A 21,949-nucleotide genomic window follows, 5' to 3' on the forward strand; every position below is an offset into this window, starting at 1 on the left:
TTTCTGGAAATATATTTGATAGTCATAATTGGAGGAATACTTTAAAATGACAGCGAAATGAGTTGTGTACTTCAAAAAAGATCAGCATTGACTGACTAGAACCCTTGCTTATTTCTGGTGAAAATAAGAAGTCCCTTTCTCATATGAAGGAATTAAAAACTGAAGTTCTTACGCCAGGTCCCCCCCCACCCTCACCCCTCCGCTGGGATCAAGTCCAGGGCCTCACCTGGTTAGGCAGGCACTCGAGCACTGAGCTGTGACCCAGCCCTGTTGAGGACAGCTTAGCGTGCTTGCTGCCCCGCTCCCCATCCTGCTGTGTGACCAGGCAGTGGTGGAGAGGTGGTGTTCATGACCTGGGTCTTCCTCTGCCTAGCCTGAGCTACACCCACTAAGCTAGTGGAGGCGGCATGGACAGGCTGTGCAGGACTGAGCTGGATGGCTCCTCTCCTCGTCCCGTCCTCATGCTGCTAGGGATGCTACTTGGAACCTTGCTCCAGCTTTTATCGTCTTGCCTTTCACCTCAGGCCTGACCCCTGCGTAGTTAGAGTGAGCTGGAGCAGTTCACTAGTTACTGCCATTCATTCCAATGATACAGATAGGAATAAAAAAGATCATCTGTTGCCCTTAACGCCACCCCAGAGCCCCACATCTCTTTGTTGCTGGGGTAGGAGGAGAAGCTGAGCGGCATGTCCTACTAGGGAGTGGTCACGGTGAGGAAGAGTTGTGGTTGCTGGAGGAGAGCGGTCGTGGCACCCTGGACTGGACTACTGTCCCTGGGCTTCGCATCATGGGCTCCTATTCCCCACCTCTTCTCCCGCCCCGGCCCTTTTGAAGAACCCGTCTCAGGCTGAGCCTGAACAGTCCCTGCCTGTGCTTTTGCTGTGGCCAGGGAAGTGTGCTTTATGAGACTTAGAGTTGAAAGTCTTTCCTTGAATACACATTCCTATTTTATTTGTGATACTTGGGCTTTAGGGGTAATGTAATAAATGTAATAAGTTCTGCTAAATAACAGGTTAAACACGGCCCCCTCTGCTCCTGCCTTCTCCCGTTGGGTGGCTTTTCATCATAGCGAAAGTTCCCATCCGCCGTCCTGTGTTCGTTCTTCTCTGATTGAGCACATGGCAATAAGATCTATGAGGCTAGGCCTTTTTAGTTTATTTTGTTTACTAATGTCTCTGGTGCTAAGAGACTTTCTGGCATACATACTGCTCAGTTCATGTTTGTTGAAGTGACAAATGAATTATGATGAAACATTATGCACTAATCAAAGGAACCTCATCCTTGTATACTGTTGGTCCTGTGGGAAGATATTTTCAGAGCTCCAAACAGCAGACTTGCAAGCCAACTTGAGAAACATGCACTCATAGGCAGTTATTTGTCTTTAAACTGAAGAGGAGATGGTAAAGTTAAGCATTGCATGTTGTTGCTAGGGCAGCTGCCACCTTTGTCCATCAAATGACCATGGGAAAATGATCTTAACTACACAGCTTTGAGCCTCATGGGTATGTTCACAGGTGTGTTGCATCTTGACCTGATTCTTACCCTCATTTCCATCCTTTAACTTACTCCTTGGTTCTGATTCTGTGCTGAACATGTAACTACTGATTAGACCTACACTGTCCCTGTGCATCTATTTAGAGGGGAGGGAACTCAGCCATTTAACACATACCTTACCGAAGGCCTACTGTGTTCCACATGCAGCGTGCTGCTGTGGGTAGAGTGGAAAGATAACAAACAGTCTCTCCACACACCTGGAACTTGCAGATAACTGGGAGTAGACATTAAAATAAACCCACAATAGGTACTTAATCACAAATCACAATGCATTTTTTAAATTTTTTTTTCAGTTGATGGACTGTTATTTATTTTATTTTTATGTGGTGCTGAGAATTGAACCCAGGGCCTCACACATGCTAGGCCAGCGCTCTACCACTGAGCTCCAACCCCAGCCCCTGTAATGCATTTTCTAAGGGAAAAACCAGCATGCTCTTGCTTGCTAGTCAGGGAATCTTGAGAGTCGAGTGATGGTGAGCCCTGAGGTGTGAGGAAACAGTATTCCAGGAAGTGGGAGCAGTAAGTGCCTGGGATCCCAAGCAGGAAGCATTGGGCATCTTTAAGAAACCAGGAAGTCAGTTCATCTGTAGTTGATATAAAAAGGTGGTTACGACCCTGTGGGCAGGAGTTAGATCACACTAGAATGGGCTGTGTTAAACAGTGGGGGATTTATCCGGACTTCAAGGTGGGGCTTCGTACAGCTGGGATCTGGTTTTTACTTTTAGGAGACCTCTTCGTTGCTGGGCCAGAGAGTGGATCGTGTGAGGAACTGAGAAGCCAGAACAAATCCTGGTGGGAGGTCCTCAGGAAGCTCACCATCTAGGAGATGGATGTTGGTAGCTGAAAGTACCTGGTGGCAGAGAAAATATAGAAGACCCACCTAGACCTGAACCCTGATGGCATTATAGGGGGAAGGGTGTGTTGTGGAAGCCTAAAACCAGCTCCCAGAGGAGAAAATAAGCAGGCACGTCGTAAACTGGGTGGGCTGAATTTGGAGTGAAAAGAAAGCCTGGGCAGCTTCCGTGTGTCTCGAAGCTGTGTTGAACTAGACCAAAGAGTGAGTAGGCTGTTCCTGACATTCCCTTACTGCCTAAGACAACTACAGTGGCCACCTAATAGATGAGAGAAGATCTACTTAAAATCTCCAAGGAGGGCTGGCACGTACGTAGCTCAGTGGCTAAGGCATCTGCCTCACATCCACAAAGCCCTGGGTTCAACCCCCAGTTCCAAAAAAAAAAAAAAAATTCTCCAAGGATGTGCAAGGTAGGTATTGCTAAAGCAGTAGAATACCACAGCCAGTTCTGCCATGAGAGCCACTGTGGGGTTTGAGGTAGCCTAACTCTGCAGAAGTGACCCAGAGTTGGGATTCCAGTGGGAACCCTTGGTTTAAATCAGTGCCCAGAAGGAACATAGTGCTGGAGAAGGAGAAGCTAATGTGCGTTTCCACCTGTTCTCCTGGGGAACTTCAAAGACTATTTCCTTGATTGTGTTGAGCAGAACAGGGAGGAAAATACTTGAACTAGAAACTAACCATACAACCAAAATTCATACGGCCAGGGTGACTGAAGTAACTGGTAGCTGTAAAGTGACAGTGATTGTAGCCTGTGAGTTCCACAGACACCCGCCATATGCAAATGCAGCTCTGTTTTGAAAACATTCACCTTCATCCTAGAGGAGGTGTTTACTCAAGTTATTTTATAAAGAGAGTGACAGCTCACAAAGTTAAAACTACCACATGTGAAAATGAGCAAAAATAATGATGCCAACAGGATCATACCTTAACATAAGCAAGGTGACGTCATTACTGAACACAATATGGAGTATCAGGTCACTGTGTTGGAGGAAACAGGAATGTGCAGAGAAGAAGAAATCCAAGAATAGCCATAAAAACAGACCAAAGAAAGGCGAAGAATATATGAACAGACAGAACAGAGTGTTCTGCATGATCTTTGCTGTGTTTGGTGAGTTTCAGATCACTTGTATATGGGAACATAGAGTGGGTTTATTATAAAACCTTTTATATTTGAAAAGAAAAGGTAAGCAAGCAATGAATTTGAAATAGAGAAAAGGTCTAGAATACACACATAGTTAGAGTTCCAGAAGGAAAGAAGAAAGAGAACGGGGCAGAGTCAGTATTTTAAGAGGCGATAATTAGGGCCTATTCAGAACTGAGGAGAGAACTACAAGTACTCTGAAGCCCTGGAGAGAAAACAGACCACTTTCCAGGAAAGGAGAGTCACCAGACAGTGGACCCCTGACTTCTCAACAGTAGCAGATGCAGCAGACACACATTGGAATTATAGCTTTACTATGCCCAGGGCAAATAGCTCAACATATAATTGTAGACCTTGCAAAATATCTTTTAAGCAAGAAGGCACAATATAAAAAGTTTTCACCAGCAGAGTCTTAGTAAATGAAGTGCAAAAAGTAGCAGTCACCAGGCACAGCGGCAAATGCCTGTGATCCCAGCTACTAGGGAGGCTAAGGCAAGAGGATCACAGTTTGAGGCCAGCCTGGGTAACTCAGTGAGACTCTCTCAAAAAGGATCTGGGGATGTAGCTCAGGTGTAAAGAGCTTGCCTAGGGTATGCAAGTCCCTGGGTTCAACCCCCAATACTTAAAAAAAAAAAAAAGTTATTCCAGCTGCCAGAGATTCAGAAAGGACAGCAGAACAAAACAAGTGATAAATGTGAGTTAAGCCTAAACGAATAGTGAATGCGGAAGATAGTTCTGTCTCACAGATTTAATAACATACTGAGAGAGAGCAGTAAGTGAATCTAGTATCTGTGGGTATTTTATGTCTGGAAAAGGGTTATTTTTAAGGTTAATAAGGTCTTCATGCTGCAGTTTGAAACACACTCATTTATAAACGCAGAGGGCATGACCTTTAAATGAGAGAGGCGCACACAGGAACGGGCAAGGCAGTGACGAGGGCTGAGCCCTCGGTAGCATGAGCTCGGTCAGGTGGCATCCCCCGCACTGGGGGAAACAGGCAGGAAGGGTGGGCCTGCAGGGCATGTAGCACAAAATAAGGTGATGCTCTTAAACTCCAAGTGGCTTACGCAGAAAGATCGTCACGGTTTGTTAAGTACAGCCAGTTACTTATATGTGGCACAGGAAAAAGACCAGAAAGCAGAATGTCGCTTTCCAGCAACTGCCCGTCTAAATTTCATATGGAACCTCGAGCGACCTCCCTTCAAAGGCAGAGCAAAGTGGAAGGACTCATACTTACTGGTTTCAAAACTATAGTGCCCAAGACAGTGGTGCTAGCATGAGGATAGACCTGTAGGTAAATGGAGTAAAACTACGAGTCTGGAAGGAAGTGTGTGTCTGCTCTTAACTGATTTTCAAAGTGTCTAGGCCATTTGACGGGGTAAGAGTAGTTGATTCAATAAGTGGTGCTGGAGTCAACTGGAGGTCCATATGCAAAAGAATGACATTGGACTCAACTCACATCATATAAAAAATAAACTCAAAACAAACTGCTTGTTTAAGTATAAGAGCAAAAATTATGGAACTCTCCTTGATGATGACGTCACGTTGTTTTTGTGGTGCTGGGGATCGAGGCCAGTCCTGCACACGCTAAGCTTGTCTCTGCCTGACTGAGCACACCCCCAGGCCCTCGACTGGTCTTTGACAAAGGCAGTAGAGTGAGGAAAAGAGTGTTTCCAACAAATGGTGCTGGGACAACTGGACATCCACATGCAATCTAGATGAGACACATCGTTCTCAACAATTCATGCCAGGGAATCATAAACCTGTAAAATACAAAACCGTAAAAATCCTAGGAGAATAACCACAGAACATCCAGAAACCCTTGTTCTTCATGACTTTCTACACAGCATCAAAGCATGATCTGTGAAAAAGATGATCCATAAGCTGGTCTTCATCAAACTTAAAAATGTACATCAAGCACTCTAAAGAAAATGAGAGACAAGCCAAAGACTGGGAGAGAATAGCAAAACAGATCTGAAAAAGATCTATTATCCAGAACATGCAAATATACAGAGACCACTTAAAAACTCAGTAAAAACAACAAACCTGGTTAAAAAATGGCCAGAAGACCTAAACAGACACTTTTAATCAAAGATAATAAACATATGGGAAAGAAGAAAATCCAGAGATGCTTCCTGTCCTATGTCACTAGGGAGTTGCAAATCAAAATAGCAGTGAGATGTAACACCCTTGTTAGGACAGCGAGAAACCACAGTGACAGCCAAAGGCAGGCAGGAAGTGGAGCAGTGGAGGCTCTGATCCCTTGCTGACGGAAATGGAGTCTTGCAGTCCCGGCAGAAGGAAACCTGACAGTTCCTACAAGACTGAAAACATTCTTGCCCAGCAGTCCTTCAGGTCTTAAATGAGTTGAAATTTATAAGCACAGGATAACCTGTATGTGGATGTGTATAGCAGCTTTTCCATAATTGCCAAAATTAGAAGCAACGAAGATGTCTTTCATAGGTGAATGGATAAACTGGAACAGGGTGAACTCACTCATTGTGAGGAATAAATGAGCCGTCAAGCTGAAAAGGTACGGGCGAGTCTTACGCTCATCACAGAGTGGAGGAAAGCCAGTCGGAAAACGCTGCATGGCATTCCCGAAAAGTCAGAACTATGGAGAGAGTACAAAGATCAGGGCTTGTGGAGAGGGAGGATGAACAGGCAGAGCAGAGAGGATTTTTAGGGCAGTGGAACTATTCTCTATGAAACTAATGGTATGTACACGTGTTATCTATGAAAGCCCAGAGTATGTACCACCAGTGCAGTGTGGACTTCAGGAGGAGATATTCTGTCAGAGTTGGTTCTTCCACTGTAACCAACATATCATTCTAGCACCACATGTTACTGGTTGGGGAGGAGGTGCTTGTGTGGGTGCCAGGGCTAGATGAGAACACTCTGCTTTGTCTTCATCTTTGCTGTGGACCCGAAACTATTGCAAAAAATGAGATATTTTTAAAGAAACACACTAAGATAAAATACTTGTGAAACATATACCTAGTAAAGGACTTGTGTTTGGAATATATCAGGACAATGTAATAAGATAACCCACTCTAAAAATGGGCAAAAGACTTAAATAGACATTTCTCCAAAGAAGATACACTATGGCCAATAAGCCATAGGGAAAAATTGCTCTGCATAATTACCCATCAGGAGATTGAAAGTCAGAATCACAGTGAGGTACCATCTCATGCCCACTGGGATAATTTTTTTTTTTTAAACCCAGATGCTAAGGCATGTGGAGAGGATGGGAGAAATGGAGCCCTCATTGCAGCACTGGTGGGAAAGGTTAAACAAAGTTACCCTATTACCCACCAACCCTATTCTTTTTATGTTAACCAAGAGAAACAAAAACTTGTATCCACACAAAGACATGTATACAGATGTTCATTGTAGCATATAAAAAGTGAAAACTCAGATTTTCAACAAGGGATGAATGTAGCATGTCCATGTAATGACTATTTGGCAATCAAAAGTAATGAGATACTGAGAGACGTTCCATCTTGAAAACACTGTAAAGACAGTAAGTGAAAGGAGCCAGCCACAAAGGACCACGCAATGTCTGAGTCTGCCTACGTGAACTGTCCCAAACAACCAGATATGTACACACAGTAAAGATCTGTGGCTGCCTCGGCTGTGGGCTAGGGTGGCTGGTTAGGAGGAAGCATGAAGTGATGGTATTGGGTTTCTTTGGGGAATGATGAAAACATTCTAAAATTGCTTGATAATGGTTGCAAAACAGTAAGAAAAATGACTTAATCTTACACTTCAGTGGAGTGTGCCATTAGTGAATTATATATTACTAAAGGAGTCATAAAAAAACAACAGAAGCTGAGTATGGTGGGGCATGCCTGTGATCCTAGTTACCTGAGAGACAGGCAGGTGTGCTGGAGCCCAGAAGTTCAAGGACAGTCTAGGCAACATAGCAAGACCTTGTCTCAAAAATAGATAAATAAATGGGGGCATCCCATGTTCATGAATGACTTAATGTTGTTAGTGTGTCACTATGACCCAAAGCAATCTACAGATTCAGTAGATTCCTCAAAATATAGACAGCATATTTTTTTTTCTGAAAAAGAAAATCCTATCCCAAAGTTCATGTGGAATCTTATGGTATCTCAAATAGCTGAACATTCTTGAAAAAGAATAAAGTTGGAGACCTCACACTTCATGATTTCCACACATGGTACAAAGTTAGTAATCAGAACATCAGGTACTTCCATATAACAGACATGGACCAATGAAATAGAAGAGCGCCCAGAAATAACCCTTCATATAGGTGCTCAGGTGATTTTTTTAGTAAGTGCTCCAAGACCAGCCAATGAAGAAAGGAGAATCTCTTCAGATGGTGTTGGAAAGATTTTGTATTGACAAGTAAAATGATGAAATTGGGCTCTGACTTCACAGCATTTATGGATATTAATTCAAACCTGAAGTTTTAGAAGATTACCAAGAAAGGGGAAATGCTTCCTAAAATTGGGTTGATCAGTGGTTTCTTGGATCAAAACTGTTACACAGGCAGAGAGACTAGAATTCATGAAAGTTAAAATTTTCTTGTATGAAAAGATACAATCGAAAACCCAACCTAGGGAATATATTACAAATCATGTGATCAAAGATTAATATCCAAGTGTATAAAGAACTATAACAACAAGAATACAATCAGTTTCTAAAACTGGTGAAGGAGTTGTATAGACAGTCCTCTAAAAATTATATAAAGATAATGTTCAGAGCTCAGCATGGTGGTGCACACCTATAATATCAGCTGCTTAGGAGGCTGAGGCAGAAGGATTGCAAGTTTGAAGCCAGTTTCAGCAATGAGAGACCCTGTCTCAAAAATAAAAGTACTGGGGCTGGGGATATAGCTCAGTTGGTAGAGTGCTTGCCTTGCATGCATGGGTTCAATCCCAGCACCAATAAGATAGATAGATAGATAGATAGATAGATAGATAGACAGACAGGAGATGTAGCTCAGTGGTATAGTGCTTGCCTAGCATGCTCTTGGCTCTGGATTTGATCCCCAACACTGAAAAAAAAAGTTTATAAGCTTTTGAAAAGATATTCAATTTTACCACATAGTATAGAAATGCAAATCCATTGTGCAAGTGAAAATCATGGTATTTTCCATTCAGATGATGTCCATTAATGACACTAAGTGCTTACTAAGTGGGGAAATTGGAATCCCATACACTGTTGATGGGAATGTAAATTGGTGCAGCCAAAGTGGAAAGAAGTTTGGAAATTTCTCAAAAAATTAAGCAGAAATACCATGTTATCCAACCATTCCAATTCTACATGTGCATCCAAAATAATTGAAGGGCCCTTGAAAAGATCTTTGCACATCTTTGTTTATAGTAGCATTATTCACAGTAATCATGAGGTGAAAGTAATCCAGATGACCCTCAAGAGATGATGAACAAAATGTGGTATGTACATGAGGTAAAATATCGTTCAACTTTAAGCTTGCAGAGGAAGGAAGGCCTACCTCATGCTGCAGCATAGGTGAACTTTATGTAAAAAGAAATACCCACTTGGAAAAAGGCAAACACTTACGGAATCTCTAAAGTGGAGGAATTTACAGAACCAAAATTAATGGTTTCTGCCAGGAGCTGAGGGAAGGATGAAATGGGACATTGCGGAATGGGTTGGCTATAGGGTTTCCATTTTGCTGGATAGAAGACATTTGTTGCGTAGATAGAAATGTGAACACACTTAGCACTACCAAACTGCACACTTTAAAAAGTTAAGATGGTGAGTTTTATGTTTTCTTCACCTAATTAAATTAAAAAAAAATTTGAAATCCTAATAGTCTCTACAAAAAAAAAAAAAAAAAAGTAACCAAATGAAACATACTAATATCAGGTAGAACAGATTTAACAAACTAGGCTTGGAGACGGAAAGGATTAATAATGCTGAAATGTGTCATGATAGTAAAAGCTGAGGTCTGTCAGAAAGGTATGATTTAAAAATTAGTGTATTTAATATCAAAGCTTCAGTTATACGAAGCAGATCAAGAACAAGTCTACACTCAGTGATTTAATTTACTCTCTAATTAAATAGGGGATAATCAGACAATAAAACAGGGATAATTCCAGAAATCTTTCTGTACCCAGAACTGCAGAGTATATGATCTCTTGAGCATTTCTGTGATTCTGTGGTTTAAAAAGTGAATTTCAACAAGGGGAATTAAGCTAGTGATTAATAAAAATATAAAACTAAAGTGATAATTCCCTGTGTACTTGGAAACAATGATATATTTTTAAATACCTCACTGCTTAAAATAAGCAGAATCCAATGAATTGCACCAAACATACAACAGAGGATTAGTCATCCCAAAGCTGTTTTTTTTGAAGATACTGAAACTCAGGACAAAGGAGAGGAAAGTGAATGTTTCATGTGGAAAAATAGGAGGTAGTATTACTGGTCATGTAGGTATTTTGAAAGATGGTTTGGGTCAAATTTGAACATTTATATTAGGGCAGATTTTTAGAAAGATACACCAATTTCTAAAACAATAGGGAAAAAAAATCCAAAGAATGATATAGCCATTTTTTAATTTTAATTTTTACTGTTGAGATTTTAATTTCTTTTATTAGAGCTTTATAGTTATACATAGTAGTTGGGTTCATCCTGACAAACTCATAAATGCATGGAAATCAGTTTCAGTTCATGATCCCCGGGTTTTCTCCCTGTTTCCCCTCTCTTCCCCTCCTCTCCATTCTCCTTCCTCTACCAGACGACCTTTTGCTCATCTAGTAATTCCTATTCAATTGGTTCTGTTATCTTATCCTTACCTCCCCCTTTCCTTTATTTTACTCTAACTTCTGTATATGAGAGAAAACATTCAACCTTTGAGTTTCTGAGTTTGACTAACTTCATTTGGCATGCTATTTTCCATATCCATCCACTTACTAGCAAATGCCGTAATTTCATTCTTTTTAAAATGGCATAATTTCTTAAATTTATTGTTTTATTTAAATTTTTAACTTTTTTATTTTTACAGACTGCATTTTGATTCATTGTACACAAATGTACAATGAAATTTCGTTTCTATAGTTGTACACGATGTAGATTCACACCATTCATGTAGTCATACGTATACATAGGGTAATACTGTTTCATTCTACTATCTTTCCTTCCCCCACCCCCTGTCCCATTTTTCTCTACGCCATCCAAACTTTCTTCATTCTTCTCTCCCCTACCCCCCGCTACCCCCCCCTCATTAAGTATCATCATCCACTTATCAGAGAAAACATTCAGCCTTTGGTTTTTTGGCTTGGCCTATTTCACTTAGCATGTATTTTCCAACTTCATCCACTTACCAGCAAATGCTTATAATTTTATGCTCCTTTATGGCTGAGTCAATTCCTTTGTGTATATATACCACAGTTTCTTTATCCATTCATCAATTGAAGGGCATCTAGGTTGGTTCTAGCTATTGTGAATTGAGCTGCTATGAACATTGATGTGGCTGCATCACTGTAGTATACTGATTTTAAGTCCTTTGAGGAGTGGGATAGCTGGGTCAAATGGTAGGTCCATTCCAAGTTTTCTGAGGAATCTCCATACTGCTTTCCTGAGTGGTTGCACCAATTTGCAACTCCACCAGCAGTATGAGTGTGCCTTTTTCCCCACATCCATGCCAACACTTATTGCTTGTATTCTTGCTAATAGCCATTCTAATTGGAGTTAGATGAAATCTTAGGGTGGCTTTAATTTGCATTTCTCTAATTACTAGGGATGATGAGCACTTTTTCATATATTTGTTGATCACCTTGTATCTTCTTCTTTGAACTGTCTGCCCAGTTCCTTAGCCCATTTACTGATTGGGCTCTTCGAATTTTGGGTGTAAAATTTTTTAAGATCTTTATAAACTTTGGAGATTAGTGCTCTATCTGAAGTGTGTGTGGAAAAGACTTTCTCCCACTCCGTAGGCTCTCTTTTCACATTGTTTCCTTTGCTGAGAAAAAGCTTTTTAGTTTGAATCTTTCCCTTTATTGATTCTTGCTTTTATTTCTTGCACTATGGGGGTCTTGTTAAGGAAGTCTGGTCCTATGCCAACCTGATGGAGATCCTGGCCTACTTTTTCTTCTATTTGGTGAAGGGTCTCAGGTCTAATTCCTAGATCCTTGATCCATTTTGAGTTTGTACAGGGTGAGAGATAGGGTTTAATATCATTTTACTGCATGTGGATTTCCAGTTTTGCCAGCACCATTTGTTGAAGAGACTATCTTTTCTCCATTGTAAGTTTTTGGCAACTTTGTCTAGTATGAGATAACTGTACTTATGTGGGTTCGTCTCTATGTCTTCTATTCTGTACCATTGGTCTACCTGTCTATTTTGGTGCCAATACCATGCTGTTTTTGTTACTGTTGTTCTATAGTAGAGTTTAAGATCTGGTATTATGAAACCTCCTTGCATCACTCTTCCTGCCCAGGATTGCTTTGGCTATTCTGGGTCTTTTGTTCTTCTAGATGAATTTCATGATTGTTTTCTCTATTTCTATGAGAAATGTCATTGGGATTTTAATTGGAATTGTATTAAATCTGTATAGCACCTTTGGAAGTATGGTCATTTTGATAATATTAATTCTGCCTAACCAAGAATACAGGAGATATTTCCATCTTCTTAGGTTTTTTTCAGTTTCTTTCTTTGATGTTCTCTAGTTTTCATTGTAGAGGTCTTTCACCTCTTTGGTTAGATTGATTCCCAAGTATTTTATTGTATTTTTTTTTGAGGCTATGGTGAATGGAGTTGTTTATCTCATTTCCCTTTCAGATGTTTCATCACATGAATAAAAATGCTTTAGATTTATGCATGTTATTTTTATATCCTACTATTTTGATGAATTCATTTATTAGGTCTAGAAGTTTTCTGGTGGAGTTTTTTTGATCCTCTAAATATAGTCATATCATCAGCAAATAGTGACAACTTGAGTTCTTTTCTTATTTATATCCCTCTAATTTCTTTAGTCTGTCTAATTGCTCTGGCTAGTATTTCAAGGACGATGTTGAACAGAAGTGGTGAAAGAGGGCATCCCTGCCTTGTTCCAGTTTTTAAAGGGAATGCTTTTCAGTTTTTCAGTTTTAGGAATGATGTTGGCCATGAGTGTAGCATAAATAACCTTTACAATGTTGAGTTATGTTCCTACTGTCCCTATTTTTTCTAGTGTTTTGAGCATGAGGGGGTGTTGTATTTTGTCCAATGCTTTCTCTGCATCTATTGAACTAATCATATGATTCTTAACCTTAAGTCTATTGATGTCATGAATTACATTTGTTGATTTCTGGATGTTGAACCAACCTTACATTCCAGGGATGAACCCCACTTGATCATGGTGCACTATCTTCTTACTATGTTTTTTTATGCAATTTGCCAGAATTTTGTTAAGGATTTTTGCATCTATATTCACCAGAGATATTGGTCTAAAATTTTCTTTCCCGGATGTGTCTTTGTCTGTTTTTGGTATCAGAGCGATACTAGTTTCATAGAATGAGCTTGGAAAGCTTCCCTCCTTTTCTATTTCCTGCAATACTTTGAGGAGTATTGGAATAAGTTCTTCTTTGAAGGTCTTGTAGAACTCAGCTGAGAATCCGTCTGGTCCTGGGCTTTTCTTGGTTGGTAGGCTTTTTTTTTTTTTTTTTTTGCTGGGGATCATCGAACCCAGGGCCCTGTGCTTGTTCGGCAAGCACTTTACCAACCGAGCTATCTCCCCAGCCCGGTTGGTAGGCTTTTGATGTCTTCTTCTATTTCATTGCTTGAAATTCATCTGTTTAAATTGTGTATGTCCTCCTGGTTCAGTTTGGGAGGATCATCTATCTCTAGAAATTTGTTGATGTCTTCGATATTTTCTATTTTGTTGGAATATAGGTTTTCAAAGTAGCTTCTCATTATGTTAAGTATTTCAGTGGTGTCTGTCATATTTCCTTTTTCACCACGAATTTTAGTAATTTGAGTTTTCTCTCTCCTCTTTGTTAGTGTGGCTAAGTGTTTATCTATTTTTACTTTTCAAAGAACCAACTTTTTGTTTTGTCAGTTTTTGAATTGTTTCTTTTGTTTCAATTTCATTGATTTTAGCTCTGATTTTAATTATTTCCTGTCTTCTACTACTTTTGGTGTTGTTCTATTCTTCTTTTTCTAGGGCTTTGAGATGCAATGTCAGACCATTTAGTTGTTGACTTTTTATTCTTTTCTTGAATGTGCTCCATGCAATGAATTTTCCTCTTAGTACTGTTTTCATAGTGTGCCAGAAATTTTGATATGTTGTATTGTCATTCTCATTTACCTCTAAGAATTTTTTTTACCTCCTCCCTGATGTTTTCTGTTATCCATGCTTCATTTAATAGCCTATTTAGTCTTCAGGTGTTGGAGTAATTTATGTTTTTTATTTTGTCATTGATTTCTGATTTCATTCCATTATGATCTGATAGAACACAAGGTAGTAACTGTTTTTTTGCATTTACTAAGGGCTTCTTTGTGGCATAATATATGGTCTGTTTTAGAAAAGGAGCCACGTGCTGTTGGGAAGAAAGTGTACTCGCACATTGATGGATGGAATATTCTATATATGTCTGTTAAGTCTAAGTTATTGATTGTGTTATTGAGTTCTGTGGTTTCTTTGTTTAGTTTTTGTTTGGAAGATCTATCCAGTGGTGACAGTGGTGTGTTAAAGTCACCCAGAATTATTGCGTTGTGATCTATTTGATTCCTGGAATTGAGAAGGATTTGTTTGATGTACAGGGATGCATCATTGTTTGGGGCATAAATATTTACTATCGTTATGTCTTCCTGATTTATGGTTCCCTTAAGCAGTATGAAATGTCCTTCTTTATCCCTTCTGACTAACTTTGGCTTGAAGTCCACTTTATCTGATATAAGGATGGAAACCCCCACTTTTTTACTGAGTCCATGTGTGTGGTAGGTTTTTTCCCATCCTTTCACCTTTAGTCTGTGGATGTCTTTTTCTATGAGATGAGTATCTTGAAGGCAGCATATTGTTGGGTCTTTCTTTTTAATCCAATCTGCCAGTCTATGTCTTTTGATTGATGAGTTTAAGCTATTAACGTTCAGGGTTATTATTGAAATATGATTTGTATTCCCAGTCATTTGGGTTTATTTTTGGTTTTTAACTTGACTTGGTTTCTCCTTTGATTGACTTTTCCTTCAGGGTAGTTTCTCCCTTTGCTGACTTACACTGTTGTTTTTCATTTCCTCCTCTTGTAATATTTTGCTGAGAATGTTCTATAGTGCAGGCTTTCTATTTGTAAAGTGTTTTAACTTTTGTTTATCATGGAAGGATTTTATTTCATCTTCAAATCTGAATGTTAGTTTTGCTAGGTATAGGATTCTTGTTTGGCAACCATGTTCTTTCAGAGCTTGAAATATATTGTTTCAGGCCCTTTTAGCTTTTAGGGTCTGGGCTGAAAAATCTGCTGATATCCATATTAGTTTCTCCCTATATGTAATCTGATACTTTTTTCTTTCAGCCTTCAAAATCCTATCTTTATTTTGAATGTTAAGCATTTTCATTATAATGTGCCTTGGTGTGGATCTGTTGTGATTCTGTGCATTTGGTGTTCTGTAAGCCTCTTGTATTTGATTTTCCATTTCATTCTTCAGTTTTGGGAAATTTTTTGATATTATTTCATTGAATAGGTTGTTCATTCCTTTAGTTTGTGTCTCTGTGCCTCCCTCAATCCCAATAATTCTTAAATTTGGTCTTTTCACGAGGTCCCATAGACCCCACAGTTCTTAAGAGTTTCCATTCATGATTTCTTACCATCTTCTCTGTTTGGGCAACTTATTTTATTTTATTTTATTTATTTATTTTTTGGGTGCTGAGGATCAAACCCAGGGCCTTGTTCTTACAAGGCAAGCACTCTACCAACTGAGCTATCTCCCCAGCCCCCTGGGAAACTTATTTTTAAGATTAAATATTTTGTCTTCATTGTCTGAGGTTTTTCTTCCAAGTGTTGTTTCCTTCATTTCAAGGATTTTCTTTTCTGAGAATCTCTCTTTGTTTAAATGATCTTTTGCTTCCTGTAGTTGCTCTTTCAGCTGCTTATTGGAGTGATCATTCATTGCCTGCATTTGCTCTCTTATCTCATCCTTTGCTTCACTAATGATTTTAATTAGGTATATTCTGAACTTCTTTTCTGACCTTTCTTCTACTATGGTATCACTGGATTCTAGTAATGTAGAATCTAGGTTTGTTTGGAACATTTTCTTCCCTTGTTTTTTCATGTTCTTCACATATCTTCCCCTCTAGCAGTGCAAATCTGGGGTATTGCAGTTTCCCCTCTATAGGCTTATAGGTTTCCAAAACCTCTTCTTTAAGGGTGAGATCAATATTAGCAATGCCCAGAACAGACAATATGCAGGCCTAAACCAAATAGCCCCTATGAAGACATTAACAATATTGTCGTAATAAACTGAGAGAATGAGTTCAATTATTATCTACGGTATGACAGATAGATTTGCAATAAGATCTGTAGTTTCTAATGGAGGACAAAGAGGATGGGGCGGTGTAGGATATAACTGTTAATGTGATAAGAAAAGAGTACATAGAAGTTCTAGATTGTAGAATGAGTGAAAGTGTAATCAAAAGAAGTTTTGTTAGCATGAAAAAAGGTAGAAAGAGACTCTGAGGAAACAGGTAAACAAAAGGAAAATAGAGCAAGAAAAGTAAAGAAATAAAAACTTAAAAATTTTCAAAAAGGAGAAAAAAAAATGTACACTCTAACAGTCATACTGTATTCATACCTCCCAGTCTTCAGTAGCCTGAGCGTAAGAGGTACCTGACAGTGAGCTTCCAGTCTCCAGCAGGTGTCTCAGGATGGGATTTGCCCACCTAAAGATGGGAGATACAGCTTCCAGGATTATCCAAGTTGGCCACTCTCGCAAATGGGGAGCTGCAGCTCCGGGTATGGGCGTGGTTGACTGGGGGTCTTGAAGGTGGGGTGGCGGTTGGTCGGGCAGGGCTCCTGGATGTCGGGTACGGTCAATCTAGTTGAGGGGTCCAGGAGGTGGGGCACGGTCTGTTGGTCTGGGGGTTCTGGTGGTGGGGCGTGATCAGTCGGTCCGGGGGTCGGGCTTAGGGGTCCTGCAGTTCCTGGCTATTGTCTCAAAATGGTGGCAGCCACATGTAACCAAACCTGGGGTTCTGTGATAGTGGACTTCCAGGCAAGGGCAGGCAGCTGTTGATCTGTTGGCGGTCTTTGGTCGGTCTACAGGCTACCAGCGGATGATTAGCAGGTGGACCTTAGGCGGTGGGTGATGGGTAGGTGAAAGGCAGGAGATGGGCAGGCAAGAGGCCTGCAGATGGGCAAATGGCAGATGATAGGCGCCAGTCAGTGGGCAATCTGCACTCGAAAAGTTGTCAATATGCTGGTGGACTGCGGGTGATTGCTGTGGACAAATGGGGTAAATGGCAAGGGACTGATAAGCAGCAAAGACTGCCTCACAGAGAAACAGATATCCTCTGCTTGAAACCCGAGTTATGGTGCAACAAGGAAAGCAGCCTTCCTCTAGTTCGCCATCTTGGATCTCCTCTAATTTTGTTTCTTAAATGGCTGAGTAGAATGCCATTGTATATATACACCACAATTTCTTAATCCATTCATCTATTGACAGGCACCTGTGTTGATTCCATACTTTAGCTTTTGTGAACTGAGCTGCTATAAACATTGAGATGGCTCTGTTGCTATAGTATGCCAATTTTGGAAAAAGGAGTGGGATATAGCTCAGTTATATGGTGATTCCATCCTTAGTTCTTTGAGGAATCTCCATAGTACTTTCCAGAGTGGTTGTACTGGTCTGCAGTCCCACCAACAATGTACAGTGTTCCTTTCTCCCCACAAATTCACTAGCATTTATTATTATTCATATTTTTTATCATTACCATTCTGACTGGAATGAGATAAAACCATAGTGTATTTTTTATTTGCACTTCCCTGATTGCTAGAGATGTTGAACATTTTTTCATATATTCATTGGCCTTTCTGTGATTTTTCTATTAAGAAGTTTGTTTAGTTCTTTTGCCCATTTATTGATGTAATTTTTTTCTTTTTTAGGTTCCTTCTATATTATGAATATTAATTCCTTATTGGAGGAATAGTGATCAAAATTTTCTCCCATTTTGTAGGCTCTCTCCTCAAGCTGTTAAACGTTTAGTTTGACTTATTGATTCTTGTTTTTATTTTTCATACTTTGGGGGTCTAACTGAGGAAGACTGTGCAGCCCCTGTATGATGAAGTGTTGACCCTTGTTTTATTCAGCAGGTGTAATGTTTCAGGTCTGATTCCTACGTCTTTGATTTGAGTTTTGTGCAGGGTGAGAGAGAGAGGGATCTAATTTCATTTTTCTACATATAGTCATCTAGTTTTCCCAGCATGGTTTGTTAAAAAAGGCTGTCTTTTCTCCAAGTTCTTTTTTTGTGACTTTGTCGAATATCAGATGGGCTATAGGTTTGTCTCAGTGTCTTTAATTCTCTCCACTGGTCTTCATATAGTAAAATTTCAGATCAGCGATGCCTCCTGCTTCACTTTTCTTGCTTAGTATTGCTTTGGCTATTTTGGATCTTTTATTCTTCCAAATGAATTTAAGATTTTTTTTCTAATTCCTGTGAAGAATGTCATTGGTGTTTTGATGGGGATTGCACTGACTCTTCTGTATATTGATTTTTGGTAGTATGGCCAATTGGACAATATTGATTCTACCTTTTCAAGAACAGGGATGCCTTTCCGTCTTCTAAGGTCTTCATCAAGTTTTTTCTTCAGTGTTATAATTTTCATTGTGGAGGTCTTTGGCCTCCTTGGTTAGATTAATTGCCAAGTTTTAGTTTTGTTTTTCTGTTTTTGAAGTTATTGTGAATAGGATGGTTTTTCCTAATTTCTTCTTCAACTGAGTCACTACTGGAGCGTAGGAAAGCTGTTGATTTGTAGATGCTGATCTTGTGTCCTACTACTATGCTAAATTCATTTATAAGGTCTAGAAGTCTTCAGGTGGAGGTTTTTGAGTCTTCTAAATATATGATCATATAATCAGCAAAGAGATAGTTGGACTTCTTTTCCTATTTTTATTCCTTTAATTTCTATCTCATGCCAATCACTCATTTCAAGGACTATTATGGAATAGGAGTGGTAAGAATGGACAGCCTTGCCTTGTTTCTGAATTTAGTGGAAATTATTTTAGTTTTTCTCCAGTTGTTTTGATGTTGGCTTTGGGTTTGTCAGAAGTGGCATTTACGATGTTGAGGTAAGTTCTTTGATCCTTTGCTTCTCCAGCGTTTTTTTTTTTTTTACACAAATGGGTGTTGGATTTTATCAGAGGCCTTTTCTGAATGTATTGAGGTGATCATGTGATTTTTGTCCTTAATTCTGTGTAAGTGATGGATCACATTTATTGAATTGTACATGTAGAACCATTCTTGCCTACCTGGAATGAAACCCACTTACTCATGGTGTCTTATGTTCTTGATGTGTTTCTGAATGTTTCTGTTTGCTAATATTTTATTGAGGATCTTTGCATTTGTGTTCATCAGTGATTTTGTTCTTAAGTTTTCTTTCCTCAGTGCATCTCTGTCTGGTTTTGCAATCAGGGTTATGCTGGCTTCATGAAATGCATTTGGGAGGTTTCCCTCCCTTTTGTTTTCATGGAACAGCTTAAGGACTGGTGTTAGTGCTTCTGTAAAGGTCTGGTAGAACCCAGCTGAGAATCCATCAGATCCAGGGCTTTTCTCTTTTGGAAGGCTTTTAATTCCTGTTTCAATTTCATTACTTGATACTGTTCTGTTTAGGTTTTCTATATCTTTCCAGCTCAGTTTGTTTAGGTTATATGTGTCTAGAAATTTGTCAGTGTCTTCCAGATTTTCCAGTTTATTGGAGTATAAATTTTCAGAGGGGTCTGTGGTGATGTCTCCTTTTTAAATTTCTGATCTTGTTTATTTGCTTCTCTTTCTTTGGGTTGGTTTGGCTAAGGATTTGTCAACTTTATTTATCTTTTCAAAAAGCCAACTCTTTGTTGCATTGATCCTGTGTATTGTTTTCTCATTTCCAATTTCATTGATTTTTGGCTCTGATCTTAACGATTTCCTGTCTTCTAATGATTTGGGGGTTAGTTTGTTCTTTTTCTAAGGCCTTGAAGTGGAACATAAACTTATTTATTTATGATCTTTCCCTCTCCCTTCTCCCCTTTCCCCTCTCTTTTGGTACCAGGGATTGAACCCTGGAGTCCTTAACCACTGAGCAACATCCCCAACCATTTTTATTTTTTATTTTGAGATAGGGTTTCACTAAGTTACTTAGGGTCTCACTAATTTGCTGAGGCTTCCTTTGAGCTTGTAATCTGATTGCCTCAGTTCTGAGCTGCTGAGATTACAGGCATGTGCCACCACATCCAGATCTAATTTTCCAAAGTATGCATTCAGTGCTATAAATTTTCCTCATAGAATTACTTTCATATGGTTCCAGAGATTTTCATATGTTGTATCTTTGTTCTCGTTCATTTGTTAGAATTTTTATTTCTGTTCTCATTTTTCTTTGATCCATTCTTCATTTAAGAGAGTATCATTCAATCTCCATGTGATTATATCATTCTTATTATTTTTCTTGCTGTTGATTTCTAACTTCATTCCATTATGATAGGATACATGGGATTAGGTCAACTTTTTTTATATTTGCTAAGATTTGCCTTGTGTTCTAAAATATGATTTATATTGGAAAAGGTTCCATGCACAGTTTGAAAAAAGGTAAATTCAGCTGTTTGGGGTGGAATATTCTGTAGATTTTGGTTAGGTCAATTTGATTTATAGTGTTGTTTAGTGTGGAGATATCTTTATCAATTTTTTTGTTTTGATGACCTATCCTCTAGTGTTAAGGGTATATTGAAATCTCCCAGTATTATTGTGTTGGGGTCTGTGGGATTTAATATCATCGAGTATTTTTTCCATGTTTTGGGTGTATTGACATTTGGAGGATTAATGTCTACAATTGTTATATCTTATTGTTGGATTGTTCCCTTTATTAGGATGTAACGGCCTTCTTTGTGTCTTCTGATTTATTTTTTCTTGAAATCCACTTTGTCAGAAATGAGGTTATGAGAATAACTACTCCTGCTTGTTTTCTTGGATCATTTGCCTAGAATATTTTTTTCCATCCATTTGCCTGTGGGTGTCTTTGCCTGTAAGTCAAGTTTCTGGTAAATAGCATATAGTTTTTTGATTTTGCTTTTGATCCATTGTGCTAATCTGTATCTTTTCATTGGGGAGTTGACACAATTAACATTCAATGTTAGTTGAATATGTATTTGGATATGTATTTGTGACTCGCTGCCATTTTTTTCCTGCTGTATTTTATCCTGTCTTGATTCTCATTTAGTTGTAGTGCTGGTTTGGTGCTCATGAATTTTTTTAGTTCATTCTTGTTGTGAAATATTATTTCCCTCTCCAATTTGAAACTGAGTTTTGCTGGCTATAGTAACCTTGGCTGGCAGTTGTTTTCTTTTAGGGCTTGTACTATCTCATTCCAGACCCTCCTTATTTTAGGACCTAAGCAGAGAAATCAGAAGTGAGTCTTATTGGTTTGCCTCTAAATGTGACTTGATAACTTTTAGGACATCATTTCCTAATAGTGTAAAACAGTAATGCATTTTCTATGACTGTCATAAAAAATTACCACAGTTTTGACAATTAAAAACAAAACAAGCTCTCATGTAGGCCAGACGTCCTGCTGAGCTGGTGTGCTGAGCCAGGCCTATGGCTGCCCTCACAGACGGTAGACGGCACTGCCGCGCCTGTGCGCTTGCCTGTAGCTCAAGTGTGGTAAGTTCACTCATGGAGTTCTAGCGCACCAAGAGTAGAGCCGTTCTTTTTCACATATTGGGAGAGTATTCATTGCTTAAAATGTGATCTATAAGAAGGATGCCTGGGCTATTAAAAAAGAGTAAAGACAAAATGATTTTAAAAAGAGCAGTATGTACATAATGTCCTTGTTAAAACAATGCCCATTACCCAATTTACAAACAATCTTTGCGGTTCCCCTTTGGGAAATTCTATAAAGTGTTGGACTGGAATGTAGCTAAGTCGAGCTCCTTCTGGCAAATGTGGGACCTGCATCTCTTTCCGACTCTGGAGCCTCTCACTTCCCCGAGACCCTCTGCGCTCCTGCAGAACTGCAATCTCAGCCTTTACTCCGGCAGCACAAAGATCCATCTCTTGGCATCTCTGATTTTTCCTGTTTGCTCTCTCCTCCCTGCTGTTGGAAAAAGTTCTCTGGACAATGCAGAATAAGCTGCCTGTTCAGAGATCTTTTGTGATCTCGATTACTTCTGTGGAGCTCTTTTTTGTCTGTGTAAAGTAACATAATCACGTGTCACCAGGATTGAGGGTCCTGGATTCCTCTGGG

At 39.3% G+C, this 21,949-nt stretch overlaps 1 protein-coding gene across 9 annotated transcripts in view; it reads left to right on the plus strand.

The window, feature by feature from the left end:
* The window catches only part of Larp1b (La ribonucleoprotein 1B), a 103,691-nt gene that overhangs the window by 33,777 nt on the left and 47,965 nt on the right, over positions 1 to 21,949 (plus strand). The gene's annotated exons all lie outside the window — the stretch shown is intronic.

The sequence above is a fragment of the Sciurus carolinensis genome, chromosome 10 (assembly GCF_902686445.1).
Source record: "Sciurus carolinensis chromosome 10, mSciCar1.2, whole genome shotgun sequence".
Taxonomy (NCBI): domain Eukaryota; kingdom Metazoa; phylum Chordata; class Mammalia; order Rodentia; family Sciuridae; genus Sciurus; species Sciurus carolinensis.